Source organism: Neomonachus schauinslandi, chromosome 1 (assembly GCF_002201575.2).
Source record: "Neomonachus schauinslandi chromosome 1, ASM220157v2, whole genome shotgun sequence".
Classification (NCBI taxonomy): domain Eukaryota; kingdom Metazoa; phylum Chordata; class Mammalia; order Carnivora; family Phocidae; genus Neomonachus; species Neomonachus schauinslandi.
This window is the reverse complement of record NC_058403.1, coordinates 17,485,024-17,499,040: the sequence shown is the minus strand read 5'-3', so window position 1 is coordinate 17,499,040 and position 14,017 is coordinate 17,485,024.

The following is a 14,017-nucleotide window of genomic DNA, read 5'->3' as shown; positions in this document are numbered from 1 at the left end:
CAGTTGTTGCACGCAGCTCTGGGAGAGGCTGCCTGTTGCCACTGATGCCAGTAGAAAGTTGAAGTGTTGATCAGAGTAGCCCCTTCCAGCTTACTTTTGAGAACAGGGAGACTTCTCCTCATACACTTCAATGATATGACCAAGTAAGCTTACCTGCTGGTTCAACATTGCACAAGAAATTCCATCTTAAAGTACTCAGGTGATTAGGAGTCCTAATTCAACGGACATCCAAAGACAAAGAAAGATATCAAGCCAGTTAAGGAAATGTGACAGCCTAAAAAAAAGGATTTGGGAAAAAAAAAAGGAAGAATATGTATGTATATATGGATGGACATGTATACACAAAAAATGAAATGAAAAACCTTAAAACACAGCAGTAGAGGGCAGAAAAAGAGTTTCTGGAAGTTAAAGTAAAACTTGATTGGAGATTTTAAAAATATCACAGAAAAAGTTATAAAATTGTCACAGATGAAAAAACAACTTAGGCTGTTAGGTCAAATAGAGAGCATATTTCATAAGATAGAAAAATATGCAATGAAATAGATGATGAATAAAAATATAAGAAATACTAAGGCACATAGAAGAGACCAAATATGGTCTAGATGCAAGCTAGAAACAGTTTTAAAAGAAACAAAAAGTGAAGAAGCAAACATTTAAAAGATTATTTTTTTAAAATTCCAAGCTATAATAAAATTTGAATTTTCAAATTTAAAATGGTGAGTGAGTTCCAAGAAAACTTTTTAAAAATTTTTTATTGTTATGTTAATCACCATACATTACATCATTAGTTTTTGATGAACTTTTTTTTTTTTTTTAAAGAGGCACGCAGGGGGGATGGGCTAGATGGGGGATGGGTATTAAGGAGGGCACTTGTTGTGATGAGCACTGGGTATTGTATGTAAGTGATGAATCACTGAATTCTACTCCAGAAACCAATATTGCACTATATGTTAACTAAGTAAAATTTTAATGAAAAAATAAATTAAAAAATTTAAAAAGAGAAATGCATATATACATATCCTAGAGACCTATTTGAACTAGTATAAATTTAAAATCATACCAATTTTTCAATATAGTAAAAAAAGTTTTCTTAGGAAGAGAATTAGACAGATATCAGACTTCTCATTTGCAACCTTAGAATTTAAGAGAGTGAAAATATTTCTATACCTTTGATAGATAAAGACTGCAGCCCAAGAATCCTATTTCCAAATCAGATTCCAATATGTTTATAATATTATTTATTATAATTTCAAAACATGATAAAGAGCTTCCATATCTAGCAGAAGTAGAACAGTTAAGTGAATTAGGATACATGCGTATTATGGATTAATATCCAATACTTCAAAATAATGAGGAAAGTCCTTATGATATACAGTTAGGAGGAAAAATGGAAAATATCCAAGGGAAATAACCCATGGATAAACATATTGTGCTATATATCCATGCAGTGAAACACTACTTGGCAGTAAAAACAAATTTGAAGAACATGCAACAACATGAATGAATCCCTGGAAGAATATGCTGAACAAAGAAGCCAGACACAAACAAATCACTGCATAATATTTTTTACATGAAATTCTAGAAAAGGCAAAATTAATTTATAATGACAGAAAGCAGATTAGTGGTTGCCTGGGAACAGGGGTAGAAATATAAATTTGATAGCAGAGGGTCATGAGGGAACTTTTGGGGGATGATGGCAATGTTCTATATCTTGGTAATGGTGGCCATCACCCTGATGTATGCATGTGCTGAAGTCATGCATGCACTTAAGTGTACACAGTACACTTAAGATATGTATGTTTCAATGTATGTAAATTATACCTCAAGGAAGTTGAGTTTTTTCTTAAAGATTTATTTTAGAGAGAGAGAGAGCTGGGGGAGGGGCAGAGGGAGAAAGAATCCCAAGCAGACTTCCCGCTGAGCACAGAGCCTTGATCCCAGGACCCTGAGATCATGACCTGCGTCGAAATCAGGAGTCAGCTGCTCAACTGACTAAGCCACCCAGGCGCCCCAAGGAAGTTGAATTTTTAAAAGCTATCACTAACACATATATGGGAGATAAGAGTACGGACAAATTTGTAAAAATAGCTATTTTTTTGACTCCTGGAATTCTAATTGTTATTTAATAGTTTCCCCAAATTTACACTATAGCTCTACATAGCTCTTAACATATAATAACTACTAGCTTTAAAAAGATGCATCCATCTTTTGCAATATTATTTTTGTCATTAAACTTATGTCTGTAGAGAAGATTTAATAATACAGAAAAATCTCATGGTCTCTCTAAGGAAAAAGCCAAACTACATTTCCTTTGAGATCCTAATTTAGTGAAATATAGATATGTACTTCTTTATTCTTGTTTATGTGTTTTGCAAATGCTTTATAGTAAACATGTATTCTTTTATAATGAGAACAATGGGTTTTAAACAAAATCGTTTAGTCTGATCATGTCAATTAGAGTGGATATTTCCTAACAATTAATATGAAAGTAAATACTATTGCATTTTGAAAATTGAGTGGTTTTATCCGAAGATATTTTAATTTCTGCCATAGTCCTAAAACTTTAAGATACATATTCATCAATGAACATATATTAGTATATCATGTGTAATTTGGTGCTGCATTTATATTATAGTTGTGCCTTTGGATGACCCGTAAACCAACATTTTAAATGTCATAAGATGATTAAAAAGCTATAGGTGATATATGAGAGGTGAGTAATTTTAACCTACAGTATTATTTAGAACCAGAGAGTTAGAACAGAACAGGATTTCACAGATTGTCCAGGTCAATTTCCCTGTTTCATAGATGAGAAAACTAAGGGCAAATTATCAAGTCAGTGAGAGGCTCGACAAGTTCCCATGCGGAGAGATCACATATCAGATTTCGCTATGATAAAATAGAGTATGCCTGAGTATGCCTTGATGATGATTCCTTTTAAGTTCTTCTGACCCACACTTTCTTTCTTCAAATAATTTATTTCACCATGTAGTCTGACTAGCATAACTTCTCGCCATTTGTTACTCATTAATAAATAAAAAAAAATCAAACATTCTGTGTACATGAAAGTCTTCTACTTGTGTCTCGTCTTTATCTTCATTAGAAGATATGTGGTTGCCAAGAAAAGTAAGACTCAGACAAAGTCAAAAAATCCAGAAGAATGCAAACAGAACCACCCCCCCCACCACCACAACAACAAAACAGAGAAGAAAAAGGGAGATGACATAAAATATGGCATTCATGGCATAGAAAGAATAATTGATTGCTTGTTTTGTGCCAGAACCATTTCTAGGTTCTTTAAGATTTTAATTAATACTTTCAACCTCTTAATGAAGTGGATACTATCGTTATCACCCTTGTGGTATGAGCAGAGTCACTGGGACCCAGCATGAATAAGTAACTTGGCCCGAGGTCACACAGCAATGAGTGGTGCCCTGATAATATAATTTCAGAGCAGAGCTTCTACCCTTAACCACAGAGGCTAAGTTGTCTTTCAAAACAAAGAGCTTGTTTGGATTTGGTGAAGTTTAAGATTCCCGATTTCGCCGTATCAGAAACGAGAGGCCAAGTACTTGCAGATGAGCTTTCTCAATAGCAACTGTTTTAGTTTCAGTAAAGCTTCATGAGCATCTCTAGTGTGCAAGACCTAGTACAAGCTGTGAGAAGGCTTAAAGAAAGAGCCCTCTTTCAAGCTTTGAGGAAGAGCAGTTTGATAAAAGCACAAAGTACTATTGGCTGTAGGACTTTTTTTTCTCCCTCAATTCTATGTCACACAGTAATAATCCTCATTATGATGAAATGTTCCTTACATTTTAGAAAATCATCCCAATGTGTGTAGCATCTCACTTAACCAACCTAACAGTCCTAAAATGGACTGTGTGACTATTATTATTTTTTTGCTTTGTATTACTATAATTATGTTACAGTTTAGTTTAGAAGTATAGTTGGGAAAGCTTCGTGCGTTACAGAAAGACCTGTAAAGTCTGTTGAAACACAGATCTCTAGACCTATCCCTGATTCACTAGGTTTAGGCAAATCACCCTTTGAAAGTCCTCATTTGGGGGCTCCTGGGTGGTTCAGTCGGTTAAGCATCTGCCTTCAGGTCATGATCCTGGAGTCCTAGGATCAAGCCCCACATCGGGCTTCCTTCTCAACAGGGAGTCTGCTTCTCCCTCTCCCTCTTCCTGCTCCCCCCCAAATAAAACAAATCTTTTTTTTTTTTGATTTTTTTTTTTTAAGATTTTTTATTTATTTATTTGACAGAGAGAGAGAGAGAGAGAGCTAGAGAGGGAACACAAGCAGGGGGAGTGGGAGAGGGAGAAGCAGGCTTCCCGCCGAGCAGGGAGCCCGATGCGGGGCTCGATCCCAGGACCCTGGAATCATGACCTGAGCCGAAGGCAGACGCTTAATGACTGAGCCACCCAGGCGCCCCCCAAATAAAACAAATCTTTAAAAAAAAGTCCTCATTTGTATGTCTCCCAAGGATGTTTGATGGGCATCTCAAAATTAAAAGTGGGTTTTGAGTTTGTGGGGGTGCCCACTCAATATGGCCATATTAGCTTTTCAAAGGAAATTTGGGAGAGAGTTCATGTAATAACCATATGCTTTGAAATATTAATTTAGTTTAAAAAGTATGTCTATAGGGAAGTAAGTTCACTGAATAATACATCATGGAAATCACTCTATATCAGTTCATAGGTATTGCTTTCATTCATTTTTTATTGCTCCAGGATTTCTGGGAAGTTGGCAGAGTAGGAGGATCGTAAGCTCATCTCATCCCAAGGACACACTTAGACAACAGCCACATCAGTGCACCCAAGTCAGAAAATAACCCAAAGACTGGCAGAACAGACCCTCCACAGTTAATCACAGAGAGGAGGCCACATCAAAAGGATGGAAGGGTGGAGACATGGTCAGGAACTAAATTCCTAGGGAAACTAACCACAAATGGGAGGAACCCCACAATCACAGGGAGGGGAGAGGAGCAGACCCACAACGGGCACCTCAGGCACTGGGGACCCGCACCGGAAGACAAGTCCTCATAACATTTGGCTTTGAAAACCTTAGTGGGACTTAACTTTACAAGTGTTTATAACCAGTGGGGCTTACCATCAGGAACTTTAGAAATCAGTGGACAGGAGAAAACTTGGGAGAGAGGGAGGGTAGTAGAAAACAGTTCCCACCCTTAAAGATCCAGCATAACAAACCTACCTGCCAGGAACTGCATAAAGACAGCAGTTTGAAAGGTGCCTGGGGTACAGGGAAGGAGATTTATTTATTAAACTCAGAACAAATGCTGGAGGGGAGGGGATCTCTAGGAAACTTCTCCAAGAACGTAAGAACTGGTGGGCACCATTCCTCCCTACCCCTCAGCCTATATACACGGATACCCACAACAACTGGCACGAATATCCTCCATCATTTTTTATTGCTCTATAGTATTCTGTTGTAGGTGTGTACCATAGTTGTCTAATATGTTGGGGCATTACAGTGTCCAATATTTTACAATTACAAATGATGCTGCAATAAATAACCTTGAAAATATGTATTTTCTTATTGCTGTATTTGCAGGGTAAGTTCACAGAAGTGCAATTGCTGGGTTGAAGGGTAAATGCATATGTACTTTTGTTAAATGTTGCTAAATTCTCTTATAGAGAGAATGTACGGTTGTTCCATTTCTACCAAAAGTGTATGTGAGCGCCTGTTTCTCCCCAGCTCTGACAATATACCGCATTGTTAAGCTTTCAAGTTTTCCTGTTTTGTCAATTTGATGGGATAGGTAGTATCTCTTGCATTTCTGTTATTGTGAGTGAAAATGAACGTCTTTCCATAGGCTATTTTTGATCGTTTTGTGAATTATATATTCAAATCTTTACCCATTTTTCTATAGGAGTTAGGTGGGTTTTTTCCTCAATTAAAAAAAATTATTTTTTTATTTTTTATTTATTTATTTATTTTTATTATTTTTTTTTAAAGATTTTATTTATTTGACAGAGAGAGACACAGCGAGAGAGGGAACACAAGCAGGGGGAGTGGGAGAGGGAGAGGCAGGTTCCCCGCTCAGCAGGGAGCCTGGTGCGGGGCTCAGTCCCAGGACCCCGGATCATGACCTGAGCCGAAGGCAGACACTTAACCGACTGAGCCACCCAGGCGCCCCGAAAAAAATTTTTATATGATAGATCTTTTAAAGTGCTGTATTTTGCAATTTTTTCCTACCAGTTTTTTGTCTTTTGATTTTGCTTGTGGTGCTTATGCCTTGTAAATTATTTTAATTTTTAAGAGATCATATTTTTTATTTTTACTTTTTTGGTATCTGACTTTTGAAGTCATGATTAGAAAGCCTTTTCCTGCTCCCAGGTTACAGAGGAGAGCACCTTCAGTAACAGTCGTCGTATGTAGTCGTCGTATGTTTTCATTTTACACATTTAGATTTCTTTGTTGTTAGGTTCGTAATTCACTAAGATAACAGGATATAAAATTATCATGCAACAATCATTAAGCATTTAAGTACACAAATCATAACTAGTTAGAAGACATTGTGCTTGTCTTTGTTGGTGTGAGGTTGTACAAGGAGATTTGAAGTCAGAACGCCACCATTGTCTTCCAGTTGGAGACATGATGCATTTATTTTTAACAGAATTTGGAATTCCTCAAGTGGATAATATCTTCTTTGTGATGTAGTGCAGAGACTGATATAGAAAAACTAACATAATGTCTCTGTAGTGAAAACATAAATGGAAACTCACTCTGTGGAGGGTTAAGCACAAATGCAGATGTGGCTCATATTATCAACAATTTTATCTTCTGGGCTGATAAAAAGATCTCACCTTACTAAGAGGGTAGGCAAGAGAAATCTTTGAATTAACTGAAGATAGTTTCCCAATTTATGTTGTTCTAAAGTAATATTACGTTAAATTATTTCTTGGAAAAGGAAAAGTGTCATCCATGTTTCTGCTAATTTTTTCTTCTTTGTGGTGGGTGGGGTATATTCCCATTTAGTCTTTGTACACATACATAAGTTCATGTAGTTGAAGGGTAGTGTCTGCTCAATTTTGTGTTCTGCGTTTGTGTCCACGGACATTGAATTCTAAACATTTTCAGTATTTGGACAGTCTTCATCATCACTATTGTCAGTAGCTGCTTAGAATTCCATTAGATTGTTTCAGCGTATTTGACTTAGCCCTCCCTTTATCTTTATCCTTGCAATAGCCTTCTTCGTGTTCTGCCCGTTTCCACTTTGCTCACGTTCAATCCGTTTTCCAGGTAGTAGCTTGAGGAGTCTTTTAGAAATGTTATCAGATCCCCATATTCCACTGATTGAAATTCTTTCATGTATTTCCTTTGCACTTTGAATAAATTTCAGACTCCTTACCAAGACCTACGGAGCCATGGCAATTTGGTTGCCATGTGCCTTTTTGATTTCTCGCCACATTTTCGTCCTTCTGCCACGAAAGCCTCTAGGAACTTGTCAGAAATACCAATCATTTTCTTGCCTCAGATCCCACTTCATGCTGTTTTGTCTCTTGGTAGCAGTCCTCTTCCCAAATTTTCACCTTCAGACTTCTGAAAGGTCACTTCTTCAGATTCCCTCCTTGACCCCCTCCTGCATTCTCGATTAAAACACTATATTTACCACGCCTTCCAGGTAATTCTGTTACATATTAAAATTTGAGAGCCATTCGTCTCGGCTGTCCAATAAAAACATAACATGAGCCACGTATGTAATTGAAAGTTTTCCATAGCCATGTTAAAAGAGTAAAATGAAAGAGGTGAAATTAATTTAAAGATATATTTTATTTACCTTGCTCAATCCAAAATACTATTATAATATGTCATCAATGCATAGTATTAATGTATAACTAATTATTAATTATAGTATTAATGGGATATTTTACATTATTTTTATGAAGTCTTTAAAATCCTGTGCGTATTTTATCCTCAACAGCTTGTCTCAATTTGGATATTAATTTCTATCAGAAAATCTGATCTGGATTTTGGCTTCATAGAATTTACAGTTGAAAAAGTAGATACACATAACAAAGTTGTTCCATATAATATACTTAACAGTTTTTCAATAACTAAATGAAGCAGCTGTTTTCAAATACTAATTTAAATTAATTCTAAAATTTACTTCATCAGTCGTATGAGCCACATTGTGAGAGCCCAATAGATGCACCTGGCTGTTAGCTACCATATTGAATGGTACAAATCTAGGAAATGCCAAATTATACCGTAAGGCTGCTTAACTGGGGACACCACATCTTGGACACTAAATACTATTATAAGAACCCCAATAAATTATCCCTCTCTGGCCTGGATGACTTCGCAAAGCCATGCCATCCTCACACACACACACACAAATAGATTCTGTTTATGCCTTCGTCATCATGGTACCTTCTTCTGTATTTTATATCTTAACAGTGTATGTGACCAGAAGGGCACTTTCATATGCCTCTGCTTTAGTTGTAAGAGAGGTTGGGATGTTGAGTTTTTGGCATCTTCCTTGGGGAGCCAGAGGCTTATGTGAAAAATTTGAAAAACACCAGAAGGGTACTCAAAGAGTTCTGAGCAGTCACAGAAGTGTGGTGAATAGCCACTGCATGTCCCTACTGCAACGTAAACTCATAAAGGTAGGAACTGCATCTATTCTGTTTGTGAACTATAGTTTGGCTCAAACGGCTGTGCAACAATTTTTGATTTAATACATGAGTTTATGATTCACACCAGAGAATGTGAACTAGGAAATAGAAAATATATGTTCATCTCATCGTCCGCGGGAGATCAGTTTCAATCTTACACTGTTGTGAGGAAGACATATACTTATCTTTTGCTTTTAACCTCTGCTCCTGCCAGGACGATTTTTTATGGTATCTTCCAGGGATTTCTCCGGATGATAAATTAAAAATGGAACATGAATGATAGCAGAGCTGAAGGGTAGAATGACCTTGAGTACACAGCAAAGGACGATTCAGCTGGTGATGTCAGGAGATATTTCAATCAGGAAGCTTGCTTACCCACAGGCTCTTTAAAGATGACTTGACTACATTCCTGCTCCTGGGAAACTGCAGGCAAGTATTCTGATGCTAATTTTTTTGGTCATAGACTTGATAAGATTAGGAAAGGGTGTCTGATCTACAAGTCAATCCCTGAACTGGCAAGCAGTTTATGACATTACTTGGAACAAAAAGATAAATTCAGCCCATCAGATGATTTCAAATTAGGAAATACCACAATAATGAGGCAGGTAATAGTGGGAGCTGGAGATGGAGAAGGTGATACTAGGAGAGAACAGGCAACTCTGATGACCGTTTGCTGGCCTATGTCAATGAGGGAGGAGCTACTATGAATGAACAGAAGGGAGGAAGTAGAGGAGTTAATTTAAATGCGTATGGTCTTTATCTGCTTAGGCTGCTATAAAAAAATCCCATAGACCGGGTGGCTTATTAACAATAGACATTTATTTCTCATGGTTCTGGAGGCTGGGAAGTCCAAGAGAGAGAGATGCTGACATACGGCACTGATTCTTTACTTCTAGATTTCTCTTTCTAGGTCTTCATACAGGAAACCTTTAATTATCTCCTGCAATTATCTCTTGAGTTTTGAATGAGATGTCATCTCTTTACTAGGTCTTCCCCAACTTACCAGTCTAATCTTGCCCCCTCTGCTTCTTGTCCCACTGCTATTCCTTTCTAACACATTATGTTCTCTTATTTTCCATGTAGCATTTATCACTACCTGTGTTAATTTATTTATTGATCAGTTTACTATTTACTCTCAGTTGCCTGGCATGAATATAAGCACCACGAGGGTAGGGGCCTTGAATGTCACATACACTGCTGTATGTGCAATGCCCCAGTGGTCTCTGACAGACTGAGGGTGGGAAATAAATATTCATTAAAAGACTATGTGATAAATATAAATTTCTATATGACATATATTGGAAGGCTGGTAGAAAAGAAACAGTTTGTGCTGCAGAGGTGTTGAATGATGTAAATAGAGAAATATTTGTGTGAAGATCAAAGGATCCTACTGCTGAGTTCCTCAGAGCCACCTTGGCACTTTCCATTTCTGCTTCTTCTGGAGTCTGATTTCTTTTTCCCAAGATCATATGGATAATTTAGAGTCAAAAGAATTTTTTTTATTGAGGTGTAATTGGCACACAACATTATATTAGTTTCTGGTGTATGACATGATGATTGGATATTAGCAGACATTGCAAAATGATCACCACCATGTCTAATGACATCCACCATCACACACAGTTACAAAATGTTTTTTCTTGTGATGAGCACTTTTAAGATCTACTCTCTCAGCAACTTTCAACTTTATTAACTATAGTCACCGTGCTGTACAATAATACAATCCTGTGATTTAGTTATTTTATAACTGGAGGTTTATCTCCTTTTGGTAGGGTGACGGTATAAGGATATATCTTGCTGCAAGGTTTTCCAAGTCTTATTTTTGTTGATTAAATCAAGCAGTAGAGGATCTTTCTTGTGTTTGTCACCCTCTCTTACTTAGCCTGGTAACAGTGCTCCCGTTTTTCTCTAAATCAGTGGTTCTCCATCAGGGGAAATCTCCCCCCATCCCACCCCTCTAGGAGAAATCTAGTAATATCTGGAAACATTTTGTTTGTCATGACTAGGAGGGTGGGTAGTGACCAGAGATGCTGCTAAACATGCTACAATGTGCAAGACAGCTCCCCACAACAAAGAGTTATCCAGCCCCAAATGTCAAGAGTGCTGAGGTTGAGAAATCCTGCTCTAACCTATCACCCCATTCATTGTTTTTATACAGATGGCATCATGTTTACTTTGCTTCAAATCCAGGCATTTTCTGCCCCTTATAATGGAGAAATCAAGTAAATGGTGTGGATACTTCCCATGAATCAGGCAGATTGATTGCATGCATGTATCTACTCTCACTCCCAACTTCACTAAGGAAAAAATTAAGAATTAAAGGTGTATCAACTGAAGAGGTCAAACAGAATAGGAGAGAAGACATTTGTGGAAGAGATTGCTATGAATTTTGGAAGCTAGAAAGTCAGTTAAAGAAGTACCTGACCTAGCAGAGAGAACAGACACCTCAACTGAAGTATCTGCAAACGGTAACCCAATTGCAAAGCTCAGAACTTAGAGGTATCAGGTAAACTGGGAGCAGCAGTAGGAAGCAGGAGTGAAACAAGAAGGATTGGGTTAAAGTGGGTATATAAAAGTGGGCCCACTCTCCATTTCCTTGCAACCATGAAATGCCAGTTGCTATGCTCCCATTCTCTCCCTCTCCCTCCCCCTTCACTCCTCTGCTTCCTAGTCTCATGAGCATCTCATTTTTGGATTCTGGACAATTTGAATGGGATAGTTGCTGGAATCATTGACTCCAAGCATGACTGGGCTAATATAAGTGGAGGGGTAGTGGTATGAGATGGTGGTGTTGGACTCAAGCCTCATTAGTTTTGGTAGACCATGGTGAGAAGTTCAAAACTCATTCTAAATATGGCAGGAAGACTTTGAGAGTTTCAAGAAGAGGAATGCTGTGGTTTGATTTATCTTTTAAAAAAAATGACTGATTGCCACATGGAAAATGGGCTATAGAGTAATGATGCTATAAGCAAGGAGATAATTTTGGAGGCTATTTTTTGTGTTCCATGGTGATTTGGACCTGTATGGTGGTGGAATAGATGAGAGAAATGGATGATTCTGCTCCCATCACGGAGGTTGAAGAATAAGAAAAAGCTATTAATGGGATGTATGTAGGAGATGAGGGTAAAGGAGGAACAACAGATGACTCGTGGATTTTTTTAATTGAATGGTGAGGCAGATGTTAGCCCCATACACTGAGATGAAGAAGGCTCAGAAAGGAAAGGCTTGGGGGACGTGGGTCAGTGGGTAAGTTTTGCACATGTCGAAATGCCTACTTAGATATCCAAGTGGAGATGCCAAGTAAGCACTTGGGAAATCATTCAGGATCAGTACTAAAGATATAAATTTGGGAATCAGAATATATGGATGTTATGATAGTCAAGGCAAGATGAGGTCATCCTGGAGCAGGATGGGCCCTAAATCTAATATGACTGGTGGGTGTCCTTATAGAAAGTGGAGAACAGACACAGAGATAACAGACACATTGGGGGAATGCCACATGATGTTGATGGAGGCAGAGATAGGAGTGATGCAGCTATAAACCCAAGAAAGCCAAGGCTTGCCAACAAACCACCAGAAGCTAGAGGAGGCAAGAATGGATGGATTCTCCTGTTGCAGGGGAGAAGGGAACTTGCCCCTATTGACTGATGCCTTAATTTTGGATCTCTATCCTTCAGAACTGTGAGACCATGAATTTCTGTGGGTTTAAGCCAACTAATCTGTGGTAGCCATCTAGGAAACTGTGGCAATGCTAGGAAACTAGGAAGTTGGTATTGAAGGGCAAAGACCTGGATGAAAACATTCAGTGACAGAATATATATGGAATATATACAGAGAATATATATAAGAACTAAGCCACGAGGCACTCCATCCTAGGGATTCTATGGTGTTGCCTCAGTTTCTGATTGGTTTCTGACCCCAGCATTAACCAAGCACTTCTTCCCACATAGACAAGCTTGTGTTATCCTACCTAGACTCTCCATTTTTATCATTCTCTTACCGGGTATTGTCCTTGCATTTCTGTCTTACACTGATTCAAACCAGTGCTGCCTCATGGAGATGGGAGAGAGAAAAGCTGGCAAACTTGTGAGGTACCGCTTTTACTACCATCTTCTTCAAGGGGTTTCGAGACGTGTCTAATTCACAAGTAATAAACAATGGAGCCAGGATATTAAGATAACAGGACTTCAAAACTTAATTCTCTTTCCATCATAACTTACGCCAGTTCTGAGAGCAGACAGCCTTTCCTACATGATGAACATGGTGATATTCTGCAATCTCCTTCATCACAACTGTTGCAATCCACGTCCCATATCACAGACCTAATGATTAACCACCTTCACTATAAAACGTTCAAACTAACGAGAGAATCTTGCCTTTTGTCTGCTGCAATTAGCGCCTCTGCTCTAATTATCCAGCAAGCATACGAAATTTCTCATATATATTCCCTCTTGATCACGGACAGGATATTACATACCTGAATGCAGGTTTGCCCTCTTCTCTTTCACTATAGCCAGGCATTTGCTATTTCTATGTCTTAATGTGACAAATAAGCAGCGATTCAGTGATATTTCTTTTTTATGAAGTTAATTCAAACTCAGAAGGGTAAAGAGGTGTATTTGCTAACCGCCCAGGAGTTAATTGTGGAATTGAAACAAATCTGCTATTGTGTTTTTTCTACTCTGCGGATCATATTAGAAGTTTCCATTTCAGGGCGCCTGGGTGGCTCAGTTGGTTAAGCGACTGCTTTCGGCTCAGGTCATGATCCTGGAGTCCCTGGATCAAGTCCCACATCGGGCTCCCTGCTCGGCAGGGAGCCTGCTTCTCCCTCTGACCCTCCCCCTCTCATGTGCTCTCTCTCTCTCATTCTCTCTGTCTCAAATAAATAAATAAAATCTTAAAAAAAAAAAAAAAAGAAGTTTCCATTTCAGGTTGGATTCTTTCCCCAGACCTCTATTCCCAAACCTCAACCAGCTTTACCTTCTTTCCAAGTTTATTTCATCCATTCGTGATCTGACTTCCATCTCATTTGATTCCCAAATTATAGTCCTCCTAAGAGAATTTTTTTTCCTGCACGTATATCTTATTCCGCATTTTAGTATCTCTTTCCTCTCTGGCTCTTTTCCTCAGTATGTAAACATGACTGCAGATGTTATAAACTGAGAAACTATGTAGTCTCTTTGGTAATTTTAACTGTTGTGCATAAGTTTTTGGCAAAGCTATGTCTCTACAGATTTTGTTGCTTCTTTGAGAGATGTGTTTCTGCTTTATGAATATATTTATAATGTAGGCTGCTTGTATACTGTAATTTATTCTTTGAGATTGCATGTATTCTTGCTTGAGCAGCTGTTTTCTGGAATGAGAATCTCAGATGAAGA